General features: G+C 46.6%; 1 long non-coding RNA gene across 4 annotated transcripts in view; it reads left to right on the top strand.

Annotated features, from left to right (window-relative positions):
- LOC306977142 overlaps window positions 1-4,698 on the top strand; it is a 133,404-nt gene extending 128,706 nt beyond the window's left edge. For all 4 annotated transcript variants that reach the window (XR_013793806.1, XR_013793807.1, XR_013793808.1 and 1 more), the window contains one exon: window positions 4,171-4,698. This is a non-coding gene — a long non-coding RNA (uncharacterized lncRNA). The remainder of the gene's footprint in view (window positions 1-4,170) is intronic.
- Window positions 4,699-15,010: the final 10,312 nt, after the last annotated feature.

Raw genomic sequence — 15,010 nt, 5'->3', positions numbered from 1 at the left:
ACTGTTTTTCCATACTGAGATATGTTCTTACCTGAGCTTAGACGAGTTGATACATGCCTGTCTGGTCTTTGTGCGTGTCCGTGGAAGAGTGTGGGAGCTTCTAACTTCACCACGTTTGGAGCCATAGGAATATACTGGGAGAGGCCAAACATCTTTGGTCTTTTTGTGTGACTGAGGGCACAAAGACCAGACAGGTACGTATCATCTCGTCTAAACTTGGGTAAGAACATATTTCAGTATGTTCCTCTACATAGGCCTGCTCTCCCATACCTGTCCGAGCTTCTGTCCACCCACCGCCCGTGCAGAGCCTCGTGTGCTTTTGGATGTGCCCAGGCTCTGGTCCAGGCCGTGGATCGATCGTGCTTTTGAAGTGGCAGCACCTAAACTAAGGTAATCATCATGTCGAGCTGTAGTCATCACTGACCTGCCACTGTTAAAGTCCAGACTAAAGACTCACTTAACAGAACACCTGTGTTTTTCTATTTTATGTCATTTAGTGATGTTTTATGGAACGCACTTTGGTCCGCCAAGTGTCGTTGTAAAGTACTCTAGAAATAAACTTTGATTGATTGAGCGAAAAGCGCCCTCAACTCAACCAACCCAGTCCTGTCGATATTTTTACATCTCCACTTTAACGGGAAGGTCTGTACAAATATTGACTATGATTACTTACCAACACAACAGCTAATAAGGCTGATACATGCCGGTACTCGAACCCATGACCACTTCTCTCCTCCGTAGACTCAGCCCTCTCCACTTCCTCTCTGTCAAACCCTCTGTGATCGCTCCTTTTCTCCCTTGTCAGCACATCACATTAACCCTTTGAGGTCTGCGTGTAATTTTCTCCACGCCTGTACAGAAATCCCGTCTCTCTCCGCCGCCGCGGGCCCGTGGCTGCTGCACACACACCGCGGCAGCCATGACGGCCTCAGAAGTGCCCCCACAAAGGGTTAAAAACATCTGATCTTTTCGGTGCGCCGCGCGAAAGTGTGACTGTGTGTGGAATGACATAGAAAAAGGCGATTTTCCAGCGTGGCGGGGTCGGCGCATTGAGCTGCCGCGGGCCAGAGCTCAGCCGTGATTGAATTTTGTGAGAGAGAGAGTGAGAGGGAGAGCGAGCTCATCCAAACTGTCAAATTTCAGTCCCGTAAAATGAAATGTGCAATATTTCTGCAATGGAATGGAGGGGTATTGTAAACAGTGGAGGGTGAATGCATGTTTTGTATATTTGAAGGGAAAAATGATTGACTATTGGGGAGATTTAAAGAGGACATGTGCATGATTAAGGCTTAAAAACAGTGTTTTGGGCACCTCAGCTTTGATTTTTTACATATAGAATGTTTTAATAATGTCTACTCTATGTGCAGAAAAGACTATAGAGCGAGACACTGGGCTGGTCAGGATTTCAAATTGACCTGGAGCGCCATCTGCAGGCAGTAGTGGAATTACATACCTTTCAGTCACGTGATGTCTGGCTGAGATACATCTTATCAAGCCATGCATCTCCACGGACTGAAGTCAAGCTGCTACATCCAGAAATAGCACACGTCATGCAGATGAGCAGAGCTGATCTTACACGTTACTGACTCCACTTAAAAGTAGCAACACCTGCCCTCCAGAACACTGATACTGAGCTGAGCTACAAGTCATACAAACTTCTCCAAGAGGGTGATCTCTAAATATCTCTAAATATCTAGCCTGGGGGTGCCAATGTGCAGCCCAGGAGCCAAATGCGGCCCAAATGCGGCCCTCAGACCCATATGGTGGCCCTCAGGGTTCTTGTTGAATTGGCGCGAGACACAATATACGTCCAAAACAAACATTTTATTGTGGGAAAGAGCTGGTTTGATGGTTCCAAGACAAAATAAAGTAAAAAACTCTGCAAAACAGACTCAGTTAACATTTTCACCAGACTGACTCGCACACTAAAGTTTGGCCACCGCTCATGTAGCCTGTACAACATGTGACAGAGGTAAGAGCTTGGCCGTTTCTGTGTTTTTTCTTAAAATGGTTCATAGATGTGAGCCGAGGATGTGTTTACTGTGCAGGGGCTAAATGCTACATGCTAACCGCGGTAGAATTCTAACGTCTTGAGCAGCTTAACGCGACTCTGACTAACAACTGACTGTTGACACCACAGAGTGTAGAAGTGACAGACAACGTTTTTGGTTTCCTCTCAGTGTGGTCATTTATGAGTGGAAGCAGATCTTTGGCCTTATAAAGATCTCCTTGTTCTTGATTTGTTTACGTAGCCATTATGATCACATACAAATGCGGTCAATCAGTTGTCCTTGGTTTTCATTCTGAGAGGAGATATTGTTACATGTTGTGGTACAGCCGTACTGGGTTATGGGCTTTAAAAATGTGGAGGACAGTTCTGTTCTCCTGTATGGCACAATAAAAAACAGGAAATACAGATCATAGCACTTCAGAAGTAGAAAAACAATTATCATAGTAAACTGGAAAAGTCAAACCTGTTAATGAAGAAAAATACTGCTCTGGGATTGTTTTTGATGAGGTTTTATCAAGAAGAAGAAGATGCGTTGAAGGAGAAACGATTTGTTTAGAAAAGTTCTATTCTGGTCAGCTTGAGGCAGCGCTGGCTCAGTGGTTAGAGTATTTGCCCACATATCCAGAAGGTCCTTGGTTCACATCCAGCTCCGCCCAGTGCGGTTCTTTCTGTACGTATATCACTTGCCACCACAAACAGTGAATGAATACTTGTTCTGTTGTGAAGGACTATTGAGCGCCCCAGAATATGAGCCGCACCACTGTTTTTTACTTATATTGGCGCTGTAAGCTGCAGCTGTTCCAAGAGCATCTGAAGTGCCATCAGCACTGGAAATACTGAAATTTTATTTACATGCACAGTCGGTGGCCTACAGGTACATTTACTTTTATGAAATTGTGTTAAAGAGGCTAGATGCAAGTTGGCCATTTTATGCTCACTACTGCCACCTCAGGTCTTGTGCGTAAGTGCAGTGTCTATATTAAGCTCGTGCATGACGGCACTTCAGACCCGAACAAACGTTTTGAGTGACAGTGCAGGATTTTAGAGGAAGTTGTGGTGAACAGGTCTGAGCTCATTCTACACATTAGGACATGGCTGGAACATGTAGAAGGAGGAAAATACTTAGTTTGAATATGTATAAACTCCTTATAGTGCCTTTAAAAACTTTGATTATATTGTTCATTAACAATATAATCGGCGACTCCTCGGGAGTGTAGCCATGTTCAGAGTGGTCCTCCTCGGCATGTTTGCACACACAGCCTCTGGAGTTCCCCGGTGTTCGAGGCTGCCCTCGAGGCTGGCTTTTGATACCCATGCAGCACTGCTACACTATGGACGCTATGGACATGGCTGTGTTTGCGGCCGGCATGGTAGCACAGCGATAAGCGCTTGTGTGGAGTTTGCATGTTCTCCCCGTGTCTGCGTAGGTTTCCTCCAGGTACTCTGGTTTCCCCTGCCACTAAAAAACTTTTCTGACCATTAGCCTGGTTCCACCTCTGGAGATGGGTCCCCGAAGGCTGAAGTTTTGAAGCCTCTCATATCCTTTGCTCCTTGTGTAGATTAGTCCAAAACTCAACGGAGGAGCATCTCACCAACACGGCTCAAGTTTCATGCCGCCAGGATTATTGTTTATGTTCCTTCACATTGAGCATGCTACTGCTTTGATTTAAGCCTTACTTTAATAGACAAAGGTGTGGGTAAATAGGAGGGGATGTAGCGGCTCAGGAGGCTGTTGTATAGCAGAGTACATGAATGAGAAGAGGTCAGCGTACAGCAGGTTAAGGACCTTTACAAACCTGTTTGATGCATTTCTATTGTACGTACATCTACAAGCAGACCCTTTCCATCGCTCCCTCTCAGAGTTGCGCTGTTTCTGAACATTGTAATAGTTTTAGTTTTCCTTTGCTGATACAATGTTTGTCAAGGATGCCAACATAATGGAGCGCACAGTTGAAAAGAGCAAGCATACTTGAAACCACAAGTATTTCCAACCAGAAGTCTGTTTTCTTAAGCCAGCATTTTACATTCTTTTTCCGTCAACTCACAAGACTCGCCCAGCAGAAAGTAGATTTTCAAGCTTTGAGCAGAAAAATGGTGCATCCAAAAGTCCTTACTCATCATAAACCCATCGACTGACTGGTCTAATTGTGTGTTTGCAGATGAGCGCTGAGGAGCAGAGGTGTCCGCGGACGCAGAGCAGAGAGGACCCCCATTCCCCCGCGCCGGCCGCTGAATTAACGGGAAACGGTGTAGAATTGAGCTGAACTGGAACGGCCGGAGCTCCACAGAAAGAGCTTTCATCCACAGCGGAGCCGCCTTTGAGGTTTCTCTTTGAGGTGCCCCCACACTCGCAGACACGCGGGGAGCGCACGGGGAACCAGGCAATTTGCGGATCACAGCGGGCCCAAAGCTTTTCTCCAGTCGGATGTTGTTTAATAAGATATGTTTTTTCGCTGGATGGAGGTTTTTAAAAATAACTCTGGACACCTCCGCGCCTGTTTGGATCTCTGTTGGGGGGAATTATGCTTTTCAAAATCATCTTGGAACAGAAGAGATCATATAAAAGTCCTGTAGTAAGTCATTAAATCAATTTGTGCCAAAATGATGGCTTTAAATGTCATTAAAAAGGATTCAACTGGATTCAATCTTTTTGTAAATGCTGATATTTCTTAAGTTTTTACACTGCATATGTTTGTCAAAAAGACCAAAAATGGGAACCACTGGTGTGTTTTTATTTGAAATGGTAAATAATATATATTTTGCTTAAAGTGTGTATGACAATAAGACACCGTTTGCATAAAGACTGCTGTGAAAGAAGTTTGCCAAAAGTCAAGTCACAATTTGCACTCATTCCTCTGTTTAATGGAATGTTTGCAAATCCAAAGACATGAAATATGGCTGTATTTTCTTACTTTTTTTTTTTGCATTTGTGGCATTAAAAATATATTTTTGTTCTTTAAAATGGCATTAAAAAGTAATATATTTGACTTTCTGCTCCCTGTGTAAACCTTGTTTTGTAATTTTTCACTTTCAGAGCTAAATTTCAGAGGTGGGAGACTCGAGTCACATGACTTGACTGGGGTCAGGCTTAAAGGAACAGGCCACAGCAGATTTTCCGTACTGAAACATGTTCTTAGACGAGTTGATACGTACCTGTCTGGTCTGTGTGCGTGCCCGTGGAAGAGCGTGGTAGCTTCCAACTTCACCCCCGTTTGGACCTATAGGAACACATTGGGAGAGGCCAAATGCTAACAACATGGTCATCTTGCGTGACTGAGCGCATGCACAAAGACCAGACAGGTACGTATCAACTCGTCTAAGCTCAGGTAAGAACATATCTAGAGACTTGAGACTTACTTGGCCTATGCTCCAAAAAGACTTGACTTGCCTTTTGTGTCTTGAGATTTAACTCGAGACTTGAGGCCAAAGACTAAATGTAATAACATTATATATTAGTGATACCAGTTTAACCCATGAAAGACAACAGGATTCAGTGCTTGAAACCAGTGCATTTTTACATATGGTAATTCGCCACATGCTCTTTTGGTTTCCCGACACAGCACTTAGATGCATTAAAACTATTTCCACAGTGATTGAAGAGGTGAAGATTCGTAGACGTCAGAGAAGAGGACAGGAAAACGTTTGCAACAATGGACTGTAGCTATGGCGCAATAAACGTGCAGTCGACGATCAGAATGTGCAACGCAAATCTCTTCTCTCATAGCTGTGTTATGATTTGGTTTGTGTGCTGTCCCCCTCTCTCCTTTTTGTTTTTGCAGCAGAGCAGTGTGTGGCAGGGGGCGTGGCTGACTCCTCCTGGTGCTGCAGACTAGACACCTGCACGTCATTACCTAATCAACCACAGTATGAAGGCCTGGATGTCTCAGCACCACACTGCCAGATAATTCCGTCCTGTTCGGTAGTGTTACAGAGCTCCTTGTCTTGGAAGTACTTTGTGTTTTTACTTACCTGGATTATACTTACCTGCTGTGTCCTCATCTGTACAGATTCTCCTGGTGTCTCGTTCCTGGTGACCTGTTCCTCGTCGGCCAGCTCCCTGCCTCCACTGCCTGCCACGATCCGTTTGTAAAATAAACTGTGTAACTTGCCTCCTGCTTCTGTCCTCTGCTTTGGGGTTCCTTAGTTAAACCTAACAGAATTATCTGGCCACAATGAACCCCGCAGAGACAGAAAAAATCAAGCAGGCCCTGGCAGAGACTGAAAAATTCCAACGCGCTGTTGTTTCACAAGGAGTGCTTGTTGGGCAGCATGGCGTCGCCCTTCAGGAAGTTATGTCAACTCTACAGGAACTCACTACGGGAATGCATCAGCTCGGTGGTCGTCTGAATGAAGTAGCGGCTCATCTTTCCTCGCTTCAGCCTCTCAACCAGGCACAATCTCCAGACTCTGACCAAGCGGCGGATCCAAATCTCCAGGTCCCAGCTCCCACCGGTCCCCTGACATCTCAGCCTCGTGAGCCTTTCATACCCACACCTAGCAGGTACTCCGGAGAGATAGGGATGTGTAAGCAGTTCCTACATCAATGCTTGTTAGTGTTTGAACAGCAGCCACTCACCTACTCCTCGGATAGATCTAAAGTAGCTTTTATAATGAGTCTACTTTCTGGGAAGGCATCCGCTTGGGCTGTAGCGTTATCTAACAGTGACTCTCCAGTTTGTTACGCACTCAAGTCATTTACATCTGAAATGCAAAGAGTATTCGATCACCCACTGCAGGGTAAGGAGGCTAGTAGTCGTTTGCTCTCTTTACGTCAGGGCTCTGGTTCAGTTTCGGCTTATTCCATTGACTTCCGCATTTTAGCTACAGAGTGTGGGTGGGATGATAAAGCACTACAAGGCATTTTTTTTCGCGGTCTTAGTGAGGAGGTGAAGGACGAGCTGGCGGCCAGAGACGAGACCGCTAACCTAGAGGACTTAATTTCGCTTTCTATTAGACTGGATAACCGCCTTCGTGAGAGACACAGGGAAAGAAGTGTCAGGTCCAGACACTTTGTTCCTACCTTCCAGTCCAGGACCCCTCACCTGCTGGAACTACCAGCCCCTCCAACACAAGGGTACTCTAACGCCACAGAGGAGCCCATGCAGCTCGGGAGAATGGGACTCCCCCAGGAGGAGCGTCAGCGCCGTTTTCGGGAAGGACTCTGCTTCTATTGTGGCCAGGCTGGCCACATCCTACTCAACTGTTCCGCTCGGCCAAAAGACCAGGCTCATCGGCCTCGGGAGGGGCGCTGGTGAGCCACACTCCTATGGATCCCTCCGCTAAGCGCATTCAACTCAAAAGTACTGTGTCTTTCAACACCATTTCTCTTACAGTTCAGGCTTTAGTGGACTCTGGTGCAGATGATAACTTCATTGACTCTGAATTTGTCTCCCAGGCCAACTTTCCTACTGAACCTCTCTCAGAGCCCAAGAATGTATATGCTCTCGATGGAAGAGTGCTAGCCAGTGTAACTCACCGTACAGTCCCAGTGTCCCTGTTGGTTTCCGGTAACCATTGTGAGTTAATTTCTCTGTACATAATTCCCTCTCCGTCAGCTCCACTTGTATTGGGCCTTCCTTGGCTTAAACTCCATAACCCACACATAGACTGGTCCACCCAATCCATTGTTAATTGGAGCTTGTTCTGCCACTCCCATTGTTTACACGCAGCTGTTCCACCCACTAATTTCCACACGCCTTCTACTCCTAAGCCCATTGACCTGTCAGTAGTTCCGTCTATGTATCATGACCTCAAGGAGGTTTTCTCTAAGGACCGAGCGTCATCTCTGCCTCCTCACAGACCTTATGACTGTCAAATAGATCTGATACCTGGTGCTCCATTACCCACTAGTAAGTTGTATAATCTCTCCAAACCAGAAAGGGAGTCTATGGAGACTTATATTACTGAGAGTTTGGCTGCAGGACTTATTCGCCCCTCCTCTTCTCCTGTAGGAGCAGGTTTCTTTTTTGTGGATAAAAAAGACAAGTCTCTACGACCATGCATAGACTATAGGGGCTTAAACGACATAACTGTTAAGAACAAATACCCCCTTCCACTCATTGATTCCGCCTTCAACTCCCTTCACCAGGCTACAGTGTTCACAAAGCTGGATCTTCGGAATGCTTATCATTTGATCAGAATCAAAGAGGGGGATGAGTGGAAAACGGCATTCAACACCCCCCTTGGGCATTTTGAATATTCAGTCATGCCGTTTGGATTAACTAATGCACCTGCTGTCTTTCAGTGCCTTATTAATGATGTTTTGCGTGACATGCTGAACAGATTTGTGTTTGTTTATATTGATGACATTTTGATTTTTTCAAGTAACCTTGAGGAGCATGTTCAGCATGTCAGATTGGTTTTGCAGCGACTCCTTGAAAATAGACTTTTTGTGAAAGCTGAGAAATGCGATTTTCATGTGTCCTCTGTCAGTTTTCTTGGATTTGTGGTGGAGAAGGGGCAAATCAAGACAGACCCAGCCAAGGTAACCGCAGTGACTGAGTGGCCCACACCTACGACCAGAAAACAACTCCAAAGATTTCTGGGCTTTGCGAACTTTTACCGACGGTTTATACGCAACTATAGTAGAGTTGCGTCTCCTCTCACCAAGCTTACCTCTGTTAAGGCACCTTTTTCCTGGTCTCCCGAAGCAAATGCCGCTTTCGTAAGGTTAAAGCACCTGTTTTGTTCTGCTCCTGTTTTATGTCACCCTGATCCTTCTGCTCAGTTTGTGGTGGAGGTAGATGCCTCGGAGTCTGGAGTTGGTGCTGTGATCTCTCAGCGGTCAGGCGCCGATCAGAAGATGCACCCCTGTGCCTTTTTCTCTCGACAACTCACTCCCGCAGAGAAGAACTATGATGTGGGCAATCGTGAGCTTTTGGCAGTCGTCCTGGCTCTCAAGGAGTGGAGACACTGGCTGGAGGGAGCTTCTCAACCTTTCCTGGTATGGTCTGATCATAAAAACTTGTCCTACCTTCGCTCTGCCCGCAGGCTGAATTCACGCCAGGCTCGGTGGGCCCTCTTCCTGGGCCGCTATAACTTCACACTCACCTACCGTCCAGGGTCCAGAAATGTGAAGCCAGACGCCTTGTCACGCCTATTCACCCCTGCTATCTCTGCTGATCCACCAGAGGACACCATCCTACCCTCCTCTTGCATAGTCGGAGCTGCCACTTGGGAAGTGGAAAAGACAGTTCAGGAGGCGCAGGGAGACATTCCTACCCCTGCTGAGTGTCCACCAGGGCTTCTGTTTGTGCCACCTACTGCCCGGTCTGCGGTGCTGCAGTGGGGACACAGCTCCAAGGTCGCATGCCATCCCGGTATCCGCCGCACCCTGACCCTGCTTCAGCAACGTTTTTGGTGGCAATCTATGACAGCCGACACAAGGGAATTTGTCTCTGCCTGTTCCATCTGTGCCCGCAACAAGGCATCTCATCGTCCCCCTGCTGGGTTGCTGCGGCCACTTCCCATACCTCATCGCCCTTGGTCCCACATAGCAGTTGATTTTGTGACCGGCCTTCCCCCGTCAGAAGGTAACTCCGTTATTTTAACAATTGTTGATCGTTTTTCCAAGTCAGCCCACTTTGTTCCTCTTCCCAAGCTCCCGTCTGCCTTTGAGACGGCTAATCTCTTGGTTGAGCATGTGTTCAGGCTCCATGGACTCCCTCAGGACATAGTTTCGGACAGGGGTCCCCAGTTCATTTCGAGAGTATGGCGTGCTTTTTGCCAAGCCATCGGAGCCACTGTGAGCTTATCTTCAGGTTATCACCCACAAACCAATGGCCAGACTGAGCGGGCCAACCAAGATCTGGAGGCTGCCTTACGTTGTGTTACGGCCAGCCACCCTGCCTCTTGGTCCGTTCATCTCCCCTGGATCGAATACTCCCACAATACCCTGATCTCCTCGGCCACAGGTATGTCTCCATTCATGGCGTCTAACGGCTATCAGCCTCCACTCTTCCCGACACAGGAGAGGGCTGTGTCAGTGCCTTCGATTCAGGGACACCTGAGGAGGGCCCGACGCGTATGGAGGGAGGCCCGGGCTGCTCTGTCGCGAACGAGGACTCGTAACCAGCTGCTGGCAGATCGGCACCGTGTCCCAGCCCCTGACTACAGCCCTGGACAGAGAGTCTGGTTGTCCACTCGTGACATTCCTCTGCGGTGCGAGTCCAGAAAGCTGTCTCCCAGATTCATTGGGCCGTTTGAGATTGAGCGCGTCCTCAATCCCACTGTCGTCCGTTTAAAATTGCCTTCCTCTTTGAACATTCACCCTTCTTTCCATGTCTCCCTCCTGAAGCCTGTCTCCTCCAGTGATCTTTGCCCTCCAGCCGAGCCCCCTCCACCCCCCCGGGTTGTCGATGACCACCCGGCCTTCTCTGTTCGCTGCCTGTTGGATGTCCGGCGTCGGGGTCGTGGGCTGCAATTCTTGGTGGACTGGGAGGGGTATGGGCCTGAGGAGCGCTCGTGGGTTCCACGCTCTTTCATTTTGGACCCTGATCTCATTAGGGATTTTTATGTTCTACACCCGGATAAGCCTGGCAGGTCGCCGGGTGGCGCCCTTTGAGGGGGGGGTACTGTTATGATTTGGTTTGTGTGCTGTCCCCCTCTCTCCTTTTTGTTTTTGCAGCAGAGCAGTGTGTGGCAGGGGGCGTGGCTGACTCCTCCTGGTGCTGCAGACTAGACACCTGCACGTCATTACCTAATCAACCACAGTATGAAGGCCTGGATGTCTCAGCACCACACTGCCAGATAATTCCGTCCTGTTCGGTAGTGTTACAGAGCTCCTTGTCTTGGAAGTACTTTGTGTTTTTACTTACCTGGATTATACTTACCTGCTGTGTCCTCATCTGTACAGATTCTCCTGGTGTCTCGTTCCTGGTGACCTGTTCCTCGTCGGCCAGCTCCCTGCCTCCACTGCCTGCCACGATCCGTTTGTAAAATAAACTGTGTAACTTGCCTCCTGCTTCTGTCCTCTGCTTTGGGGTTCCTTAGTTAAACCTAACAAGCTGAGCACAAAGTTTTGCGTTCACACGAGTTTGTGCCGCATTTGCTTGATGTTTTTCGCAGCCACACAGGGGCTCGGGCATTATAGAGAACCCCTGACTCAGAGACTGTTAGAATCAGTAAAAATCTAAATATTATATACATATTTAAAGGAACAGGCCACCGTTTTTCCATACTGATATGTTCTTACCTGAGCTTAGACGAGTTGATACGTACCTGTCTGGTCTTTGTGCGTGCCCTCAGTAGGACGTGTCGGGGACTCCAGGAGATATTCACCTCTGCTGGGTCTTTTTAATTACAATATGTTACAGCGCCAATGTGTAGTGTTTAGTAAATATGCTGTTTAAAAACCTGGGATATTTCTATGAAGAATTTGGCTTTACTCACAGGGACACACCTGGTGTGACACTCCCCTCTCGTTCTCACCACTGCCCTCCACCACAAAGGCCCGCGCCCGGAGCGCTGTGTAAACGATCGCCAGGCTCTGTGGTCGTAACTCACAGCTCACCTGCGATGGCAATGGCGGCGGCGGCTTATGGAAGATGACACCCCCCTTCTCCCTTCACATCCCCCTGAGAGAGTGTGAGCGAGAGAGAGCACCTCCCTGGTCCCATCGCAGACGCCTGGGGTCATGAAACTACGCAGGTAAGTTTATCTCCATGGGGACAAGGGACACGCAGTCAACAAAGTAGGAAATGAGGACAACTTTCCACGTTCAGGATCCTTCCTCCCTTAGACCACCGGAACGCCCTCCTTGTGTTTGGAGCAGCCTCGCGTCATAGTCACGTGATCAAACTATATGACAAAATGTTGATCTAAAGTTAACATGTTTTAGTTAACTATCTTACAGAATGCTGCTGCTAGAACCAGGGAATACGAACATATTAGTCATTAGCTTCAACGGCACGGGGATGGCGTTATATGTTCAGTGGGCAGCGCTCCCACAGATGCACACATGCTAGAAAACACATTACTGACGGAACAACAAACCGCAATGAAAAGGTTTTTTAGCGCCGATTAGAGCAAAGTGGACAAACACTGGAATCATTCAGAGGTGCCAAGGTAAAAACTAGAGGAAAGAAGAAGCTAAAAGACGAACTATGAAGGTAAGCTAATATGCTAATAGCAGCTAAAGTTGTGCTAACAGCAGCTAAATGCTAACATCTGCAAAATCATATTTTTGAACAGCGTGTGATGAAATATATGAAATAAATTATTATATAAATATTAAATCCCGTAAGACCTGCATGTTTTAGTGAGGGTGGTCCTCTCTCCTCTGGCCAATCAGAGGCCAGCAGTCTGTTCACGTCACACTAGTATCAGTGCAGCGCCCAGGGCTGAACTCGACCCCAAAACTTGTACCCGGCTGACCCTGGTCTGGCCAGTGGAGACACTCGACTACACAGAAAGACTTGGCACTGGGCTGGGTAGGAATTACCAGTGGAAAAGGCCTATTAGTGTACCTTCATAATCTTAACACAATACAGGGGCTGGAAGACTGATTAATTACTAGAAACGGTTATGTCTGGATCAAGGACCGTATGTCATTGTGTTCATGTGAGAGCTGTCATTTTCAAAATGTCCACAGCGTTTTGTGTCTAAATAATAATAATCTAAATAATAATCTTTCCGAAAGTATGAACGTTCCTCCCAATATGTCCGACCTCCTGTAGGGTTGGAGGCAGAACTATAATATAATTTACACTAAACTAGACTGTAGTTCTCTACAAAATCAACATAGAATTGTTATATACAGCCCCTTTAACAATCAGATCTTTTGTGAAGGCTGAAGTCCTAGTGTCATAGACCACATTAAATCTAGTCATTTCTATTTTCGGATGAGCAACGTGCGGCGGCAGACAGAGGAGCAGGTGTAATTGAAATCCTCCGCTCTGAGAAATGGCCTCAAGCCTTTTGGAAAAACCTGCTCTTCCCAAATCCCTCACCCCCATTTCCACCTCCGTCTGCTGCCGTACTGTGGACTCTTTCTGCGTCTCGACTGTGGGCGTCTGCTGACCACGAGGGCTCACAAGAGGAAGACATGTGTGATGGACTAGGAGTCAGTAAGAAGGTGTTAACGTGTGGTATAGCTGTTTGAAAAATGTATCTAAAGGAATGAGGGGCACGTGATTGGAACGCCGTCTGTGGGAAATGTCTTCGAATCAATTCCTGAGAGGAGACTCATTTGGGAACTATCTGAAAATAGTTTGTTAGTCTCATGATCACAGAACTTTGGGAGGAAATTCTATGTTTTGATCAACTCAAAATATTTCTGATCATAAGTTGGGTCACCTATAGCCTGGCGAAGGTCAAACTGTTCTTCTGTTCCAACAGATTGGAAAGTCTTAAAGGAACAGGCCACCATTTTTACATACTGAGATATGTCGCATAGACGAGTTGATGCATACCTGTCAGTCACGCACAACGACCAAAGATGTTGTTAGCATTTGGCCTCTCCCAACATATTCCTATAGCTTCAAACCGGGGTGGAGTCACGGAGCTACCATGCTCTTCCACGGGCACGCACAAAGACCAGACAGGTACGCATCAACTCATCTAAATTCAGGGAAGAACATATCTCCGTATGGAAGAACGGTGGCCTGTTCCTTTAAATTAACCAATGGATGATTACTCAAGCTTCTTATGTAATTAGAAGTGGATAGGAGCAACACATTTACTAAAGAGGGATTATTATGCTTTTTCCAAGCATTTTCATCACTGTCTTACACCATCCATCCATCCATCCATCCATCCATCCAACCATCCATCCAACCATCCATCCATCCATCCATCCATCCATCCATCCATCCATCCATCCATCCATCCAACCATCCATCCAACCATCCATCCTTCCATCCTTCCATCCATCCAACCATCCATCCATCCATCCAGCCATCCATCTTCTTCCACTTGTCCGTTGCCGGGTCGTGGGTCACATTGCACCAGCCCCTTATGAGAGACCAAAAGGAATCATGAGGCTGTCCTTCCGTGGACCGTCTTACACTTTTCTGGTGAAAATGCAATATTGATCTAAAACAGTGGTTCTCAACTGGTGGTTCGCCATTTTTTTCATATTTGTCTTCTGGAAGTCTGCAAAATGACTGTTATCATCATGAGGTTAGCTCTTTGGGCTTATCGAATGCTTATTTGCTTTGTGGGGAAAACACTGTTTTGCATTATATTACGTAGAGCAAATACATTTTTCATTTGGGTCACAGCTCATCATCCCATAGTGATCAGATCAGTTGAACCTCTGATATAAAACAGCTGAAACTAAATGTCCAGTAAGGTTCCTGATCGTCCAAAACGATTATAATCTTACCTCTTGCTCCCCTCAGCTGTTTCCATAAAGAAGTAATCGATACTCACTCTGATGTTTGTGAACTATTGATGTTTTAATGAAGAATTATCAGGACTGGAACAAGGTGTTTTCACACTTTATTATCCTGACTTTCGGATCAGAACAACTTAACTGCAGCTTTAGTTTCACTGAAATGGAGTGGAAATGGAGTGTAGTAGAAAATACAAATAACCGCCCTAAAATGGAGTGGAGTAAAAGTAAAAACATTTTATCATAAAATGTACTTTTAAAAGCAGCTGTCAGGAGGCACCTGCGGTGACCTCTGTATTGATTTTGTATTTCTCCGCTTCTCTTCTTATCCGCCTTGGTCTGAAAGCACTTTGAATTGATTTATGTATAAATTGCGATCAACAAAAAACAGTCACCATCCCCTGGGTTATGACTTTCTCCCAGTTCATGGAGAATCCAGTTAATGATGTGTCTTTGTGGAGTGTCCACAGAGTCAATAGTGTGAGGCAGACAGAGGACAGTGAGCGTGTGACTGGACAATTGTGTCTGAACACACTGGATAAAGAGCCTTCCTCGGTCTGTAGAGACGTCTCCTCTTCATCGCACCACGCGGCCAGTTGTTTGTTGTTGTTTGTTGTGTCCCTTTATTGGTTAGATTCAGCAATACACACACACAAAAAAACACA

This window comes from Gobius niger, assembly GCF_951799975.1.
Source record: "Gobius niger genome assembly, chromosome: 17".
In the NCBI taxonomy this organism is placed as follows: domain Eukaryota; kingdom Metazoa; phylum Chordata; class Actinopteri; order Gobiiformes; family Gobiidae; genus Gobius; species Gobius niger.
Note: the sequence above shows the minus strand (reverse complement) of the source record. Positions and strands in the feature narration are given on the sequence as shown.